Source organism: Mesoplodon mirus (genome assembly GCF_964341445.2).
Source record: "Mesoplodon mirus genome assembly, chromosome: 1".
Lineage (NCBI taxonomy): Eukaryota > Metazoa > Chordata > Mammalia > Artiodactyla > Ziphiidae > Mesoplodon > Mesoplodon mirus.
Genome location: NC_138976.1, coordinates 214,962,410 through 214,970,903, shown reverse-complemented (window position 1 = coordinate 214,970,903; position 8,494 = coordinate 214,962,410).

Here is an 8,494-nt window from a genome sequence, read left to right as displayed (position 1 = left end):
GAAAAATATGTTGTATATATGTCTATAGGACACAGAAACCAACGTGAACAAGCTCCCAATGGTTTAAAACTGGATACTTCTCTTCATCCTGAGTCTGTGAAATATGATGTTTCTCAGTCATCTTCAAGTGACCAATGAGCTGTGGGAAGAAGTTACACATGGGCCAAGAGGGTTACATTAGCTCTAGATGAAGCATAGAAGACCCCCCCCTTCCCTTTCTTCCCCATACTCCAGCAAGTGGTGATATTTGTGATGACAAAATCTCTATTAGCTTGGGTCCCTGAGTTACCTATGATGAACATATAAGATGAACAAGTAATGTATTTCTGTATTAAGTTACTGGTATCTTAGGTCTGTTTGATACTGCAGCATAACCTACACCATTCTGATGCAAAGCCTAAGGGTTAATGAATGATCATAGTGATGGGCGAATTCAGGTATGGTGGCACTGAGACTTCAGTACAGAAATCACTTCTTCACTGGCAATAACTTCCAATGTAAAAATATCTTTCTGTAATCCTATACTTACAATGAAATACCTGGTAGGAGTTAGAACAATAAGAGAGATGGAAGAAATGAAAAAGAATGAAAAAGTACTATGGAAGGGAGCTCCTTTTCTGAAAATCCCATAGATAGAGACAGTATGAAGTACATGTATTTTAATATGGAAAAGTTCTACCATGAACAAAATGAAAAGACGACCTACGGACTGGGAGAAAATATTTGCAAACAATGAGAACAACAAGGGATTAATTCCACAAATATACAAAGAGCTGATACAGTTTAATATCAAAAAACAACTCAATAAAAGATGGCCAACAGGCACATGAAAAGATGTTCAATATTGCTCATTGTTAGAGAAATGTAAATCAAAACTACAGTAAGGTATTAACTCACACAAATCAGAATGGCAATCATTAAAAAGTCTATAGGTACTTCCCTGGTGGCACAGTGGTTAAGAATCCGCCTGCCAATGCAGGGGACACAGGTTTGATCCCTGGTCCAGGAAGATCCCACATGCCGTGGAGCAACTAAGCCTGTGCACCTCAACTGCTGAGCCCGCACACCCTAGAGCCTTCATGCTGCAACTACTGAGCCCACACGCTCTAGGGTCCACGGGCTGCAACTACTGAGCCCGCGTGCTGCAACTACTGAAGCCCACATGCCTAGAGCCTGTGCTCCACAGCAAGAGAAGCCACCACAGTGAGAAACCTGCACATTGCAACAAAGAGTAGCCCCTGCTCTCTGCAACTAGGGAAAGCCTGTGCACAGCAACAAAGAACCGACACAGCCAAAAAAAAAAAAAAAAAAAAGCCTACACATAATATATGCTGGAGTGGGTGTGGAGAAAAAGGAACCCTCTTACACTGTTGGTGAGAATGTAAATTGGTACAGCCACGATGGAGAACAGTATGGAGGTTCCTTAAAAAACTAAAACTAGAGTTACCATATGATCCTGCAATCCCACTCCTGGGCTATATATCTGGAGAAGATTCTAATTTGAAAAAATACATGCATCTCAATGTTCATAGCAGCACTATTTAAAATAGTCAAGACATGGAATCAAACTAAATGTCCATCAAAAGATGAATGGATAAAGAAGATGTAATTTATATATATATATATATATATATATATATATATATATATATATACACACACACACACACACACACATACATATTTTTATGGAATATTTGGAATATTATTCATCCATAAAAAGAATAAAATAATGGCATTTGCAGCAGTATGGATGAACCTAGAGATTATCATATTAAGTGAGGTAAGTCAGACAAAGACAAATGTCATATGATATCACTTGTATGTGGAATCTAAGAAAATGATACAAATGAACTTATTTACAAAGCAGAAAAAGACTTACCAACAGACAATAAACTTATGGTTACCAAAGTGGAAAGCAGGGTGGTGGGGGGAGGGATAATTTAGGGGTATGGGATTAACATATACACACTACTATATATAAAATAGATAAACAACAAGGACCTACTGTATAGCACAGGAAACTATATTCAATATCTTGTAATAACCTATAATGGAAAAGAATCTGAAAAATATATATATATATCTAAAACTGAATCACTTTGCTGTACACCTGAAACTAACACAACATTGTAAGTTAACTATACTTCAAAAAAAAAAAGTTCAGCTGTACTGGAAATTCCTATGATTTTCATACTCTCAATATATGGTTTCACGTACCTTTGATTTGCCATATTCTTTCCGGCATGTAGCTTCATTATTTACAGCTCATGAATGGGATTAGGACTAGAGAATGTATGGCTTTGATTGCTAGGCAAATGCACTTAACTTTAATTCTTGAGCACAAGAGGGTGTCTTTGAGAGTTTTGAGCAGTAGAGAAAAGTGATAAAAGGGGTGTCAGAGGAAGAGTCGTTTAGTGGGGAAATAGATTGAAGAAGGTGGAAATGGAGAGCAGGAATGTCAGGGCATTCAGATGCTCCTACTTGAGTCTTTTTACGTCCAGATTCTTACTATGATGTTTTTGAGGGGGGCGAGTTAATGCAATTTACTCATTTCAGGTTTTGTAGGTCCTTATTAGGCAAACATAAACTTTCTGATTCATGGGACTTCCCTGGCAGTCCAGTGGTTAAGACTCCATGCTTCCACTGCAGGGGGCACGGGTCTGATCCCTGGGCAGGGAACTAAGATCCTGCATGCTGCATGGAGTGACAAAAAAAAAAAAAAAAGGAACAACAACAGAAAACCTTTCTGACTCATAAGAGAAAGCTCAATATTGCTGAGAAAGCTCACTGCTTGAAATTTTGACAGACTTTTACCAAGTTTTTGTCAAACTCAGAAAAGTAAACAATTAGGAAACATACCAGAAGGGCAGTAAGTTAAGTAAAATTTCCTTGCGTGTTTCCTGAAGGGGTTTTAAGATTTTGAGGATGCTTCTTTCAAAAACAATATTTGTAAAAACAGTCATATATTTTTCTTTCTGCTTGAAATATTAATTTCTTAATAATGTAATACTCAAAGACCTTGACAGTAACTAAAATTTTCTGTTTTCTAATAATTTCAAAGAAACAAGTGTAATTTATTTTCCTCTTCTGGTCATGGTAGCATGTTTTGGAATATATGGATGGGAGTGGAGAGCACAAAAGTCAAAAAAAAAAAAAAAAGGAGGGCTTCCCTGGTGGCGCAGTGGTTGAGAGTCTGCCTGCCGATGCAGGGGACACGGGTTAGTGCCCCGGTCCGGGAGGATCCCATATGCCGCGGAGCGGCTGGGCCCGTGAGCCATGGCCGCTGAGCCTGCGCATCCGGAGCCTGTGCTTCGCAAGGGGAGAGGCCACAACAGTGAGAGGCCCGAGTACCGCAATAAATAAATAAATAAATAAATAAATAGAGATAAGAAATAGAGCCAATTTAGGGAGCTGGAAATTGTGGTACACAAGTTCATACACATATGAAAACTCTGTTCTCCTATTGATAATGGAGCGCTCCTTCTGTAACTGCAAGAGAAGCAACAACTCTTGTGAGGGAAATAGAATTGCACTTGACATTTGTACGGTATATAGTAAGTGCATGAGGAATAGCAGTTTCACCTTCCTAAGAGAGAGTTCATGGGAGTATCCTAGATAAGGATGAACAGAAGTTAGCCTTAGATATGACAACTTGAAATGCAGTACTCAGCACTTCATCGGAAGCGGAGATGGGAATATAATGGAAAGATTCATTCATGCAATAAATGAAGATGTTAAGAAAACCTTGCAGTGAAGTTTTTATTCACCTGACTGGTTTCTTCCTCCTAGATTAAAGAATTGACTTTTGGACTCCTGAATAGCTATTTTAAGTGTTATAGATAAAAAATCTTCAAAAATTCTCAAATTTTGCTTGGCTTTTAAATTCCCCAGTTATGTTTGTAATTTTATTATTATGTGTTAATTCTCTGTAATGGTAAATATTGTCATACCAGAGTTGATAAATTGATAAATAATCTTATTTTGTGAGGGTGAGCTGATATTAATTTGGAGAGCAGACCTGTGCTTGTTAATTTTCACTGATGTGAAAGGGAAACATATTTCTAAAAAATAAAATTAGCAAACTATGAACCATCTGTTTTTGTAAATAAAATTTGCCATTTGCCAGGCGGAGGCAAGTGAGGTAGGATCATGCAAGGGCAGAGCGGAATCTTGTCTTTATCTGAAATTTGATTTTTTTTTTTGTGGACTTTGCAGTACTTTTGTTTTTTAAAAGTATTGTATTAAGTATTCTTAATTTAATTACTGATTTTGTGGGCCCTCTTCCTTCCTTAAAGTTTGTATTTGAGATGGATGTCTCACTGATCTTACATAGTGCATGTGGATGTGTATATGTGTACTTGTGTGTGTGTGCATGTGTGTTTATGTGGTGAGTGAAGACAGAAAGTAGGAGATGCACTAGAGAATCATACTGCTTGATGTGATGATTTTCTGTTGAGTGGCCAAGAGACTACATTATGGAACAATTCTAATTACATTTTTTGACTGTGTTTAGTATGCATAAATACTAAATTAGTCATGAATTGAGGGTGGGACAAGTGGTCCACATACTAGTTGGGTATTCTCTCCTGATCTGGGCCATCAGGCTTTATAATTATATGAAGTGGTTCTGAGATCAGCCGAGCACTCTTCCAAACTCACAGCTCTGGAGCCAACCAGTCCCAGGTGGCTTATGCCCAGCTCACATCAGGGCAGAGAGCTACAGACTGTTCTTCTCTTCACTGTGAATCTTTTGGTTTCCACCATACAGGAATACCACCACACAAGCAGGAGTATTCATGGGTTCAAGAGTTATGCTTAACTACCTCAAACAAAAATAATGCTCAGTTCTGAAGAATATTATTGTGATTGGATACTTCTCCCATAGATCTTACTCTCTAAAACCTATACATGGTTTTAGATGTAACTGGCTAATTTATTAAACAGACACAAGATGAGAGATGAACTGGGATTGTTACTTCATCAGTATTATAACGTGTATTAAAATTTTTTTTTTTTTTTTTCTTTTTGCGGTATGCGGGCCTCTCACTGCTGTGGCCTCCCCCGCTGTGGAGCACAGGCTCCGGACGCGCAGGCCCAGCGGCCATGGCTCACGGGCCCAGCCGCTCCGCGGCATATGGGATCCTCCCAGACCGGGGCACGAACCCGTATCCCCTGCATCGGCAGGCGGACTCTCAACCACTGCGCCACCAGGGAGGCCCAAAATTTCTCAACAAAGTACTATCAAAATGAATCCAGAAACATATGAAAAAGATTATACAATGTGACCAGGTAGAATTTATCCTAGTAATATCACAGCGGTTCAAATCTGAAAATCAATCAATGTAAAAAATCATACTAATATAATAAAATCAAATACCAAATGAATGTCTTAATAGACACAAATAAAATGAGATTTTTTTACAAAACCCAATACTCTTTCAGGATAAAAACACTTCACAAACTGAAAATAGAAAGGAATTTCCTCAGCCTAATAATGGACAACTACAAAAAAATACAAAGAAGATATTGTAGCTAGTAATGAAAGACTGACTACTTTCTTTCTAAGATGAGAAACAAGACAAAAATATTAGATCTCACCACCTCTATTCAATTTTGCATTAGAGGTTCTATTCTGGGCTATTAGGCAAGTAAAAGAAATACAAGCTATCTAGAGTGGGAAGGAAAAAATAAATAAAACTTTCTTTGCAGATGACATGAACTTTTTATACATAAAGATCCTAACAGTCCAACAAAAAAATCTATTAGAATTAATGAATCAATTCACCAAAGTTGCAGGATACAAGATCAGCAAACCAAAATCAATTGTATTTCCACAGATTAGCAATGAACGATCCCCAAATGGGATTAAGAACATGATTTTAATTTAACTCTCTCTCTCCCCAACTATCCCCTTTGGTAACCATAAGTTTGTTTTCTATATCTGTGAGTCTATTTCTGCTTTGTAAATAACTTCATTTGTATCATTATTTTAGATTCCACGTATAGGTGATATGATATTTGTCTTTGACTTACTTCATTTAATATGATTATCTTTAGTTCAATTAGGAGTTTGAGATTAACATATACACACTACTGTATATAAAATAGGTAAACAACAAGGACCTACTGTATAGCCCAGGGAACTATACTCAATATCTTGTAATAACCTATAATGGAAAAGAATCTGAAAAAGAATATATATATATACACATATATATATGTATATATATATACACATATATATGTATATATATACACATATATATATGTATATATATATACATATATATATAACCAAATCACTTTGCTGTACACATGAAACTAACATGGCATTGTAAATTAACTATACTTCAATGAAAAATTGTAATATAATATAAAACTTATATAATATAATATAAAAAAGGAAACAATTCCATTTACAAAAGCATCAAAAAGTAAAATACTTATAAATAAATTTAACAAAAGAAGCACAAGACTTGTACACCAAAAACTATAATATATAATTGAAAGAAATTAATGGAGACCTAAGTAAATGTAAAGATATCCCATACTCATCAATCAGAGGATTAATATTGTTAAGATAACAATACTCCCCCAAATGATCTACAGATTCAATGCAATTTTTATCATCACAGTTGTTTTTTCTGCAAGTATTGAAAAACTTACCCTAAAACTATATAGAGATGCAATGGACCCAGCACAGTCCAAAAACTCATGAAAAAGAAGTAAAAATTAAATAGATAAATTAATATACTTCAAAGCTAAAACCTTTTGTGTGCAGATAACATCATCAAGAAAGTGAAAAATGCTTCACAGAATGGGAGAAAATATTTGCAAATCATGTATCTCAAAAGATACTTACATCCAGAGTATATAAAGAACTGTTACAAATGAATAATTTTTTTAAAAGATAAATAACCCACTTTAAAAATGAGCTAAGGGTCTGAATTTCTCCACAGAAAACATGGAAATGGTAAATAAGCACATGAAAAGATGCTCCACGTAATTAGTCATTATGAAAATGCAAATCAAAACTGCAATGAGATAACACTTCATACACACTAAGATGGATATAGTTAAAAAGACAGACTATAAACAAGTGCTATGATCATGTGGAGAAATTGGAACCCTCATATATCACTGGTGAGAATGTAAATGGTACAGCTGATTTGGAAAACAACTTGGCAATTTCTCAAAATCTTAATCACAGAGTTACCATAAGACCCAGACATTCCACATCTAGGTGTATGCTTCCCAATCAAAAAAAAAAAAAAGAAAACTTAATAACCAGTACATAAATACTTACAGCAGCATTATTTTAGCCAAAACCTGAATACAAAAAAATGTCTATAAACTGATGAATGGCTAAAGAAAATGTGGTTTACCCATATAATTTATTTAACGATAAATAGTGATGAAGTAGTGATACATGCTATAACATAGATGAATGATGAAACCTTCTGCTAAGTAGAGGAATCCAGTCACAGAAGTCCATGTATTAGATTATTCCATTTATATATATGACTTGCCCCAAGTAAACAAATTCGTATGTACAGAAGATAAATTAGCAGTTGCCAAGGGCTGAGTGGTTGGTTAGGGAGAGGATCAAGAGTGACTGCTACTGGGTATGGGTTTGCAAGGAGGAAATGAAAATGTGTAAATTGATAGTGTTAATGGATGTACCACTCTGTAAAATACTAAAAATCTCTGAATTGTGAATTATGTATTATTAAAGTCTTTTCTTAAAAAAAGAAACAAATGAGTAGTAATAAAACATAATGACTAAAGTACCTATTTTTTTAATTTGACAAACTTTTTTATTGAGATATAATTCGCATCCAATAGCAGTCACTCCATATTCACTGCCACCATCACCCCCAGATCCTGGAATCCACTCATGTACTTTCTTTTTCTATGGATTTGTCTATTCTAGACATTTCATATAAATGCAATCATTCAGTACGTTGCCTTTTGTGTCTGGCTTCTTTCACTTGGCATAATATTTTTAAACTAACTCTTTCTAAAATACCTGTTTTAAGTAAAATGCTCTGATATTTGGTCAAAATAAAAGTAAATACATGTCATCTTATATATTTTGGAAATTTTGGAAAACATTACATTTGACCAAAAAAGGGCATCTATTATTTTACAATCAGTGAAAATTCTCTTCGTAAATATAGAACTAAAGTCTCACAAAATGTTATTTTTTTAACACCTTTATTGGAGTATAATTGCTTTACAATGGTGTGTTAGTTTCCGCTTTATAACAAAATGAATCAGTTATATATATACATATGTTCCCTTATCTCTTCCCTCTTGCATCTCCCTCCCTCCCACCCTCCCTATCCCACCCCTCTAGGTGGTCACAAACCACCGAGCTGATCTCCCAATGCTATAACATATATGTTGTTTGTTTTCCTTCTAAGATAATGTCATGAGCATTTTCTCAAATGAACATTCAATTATTTTATGTCCATCTCTATTTTTATAT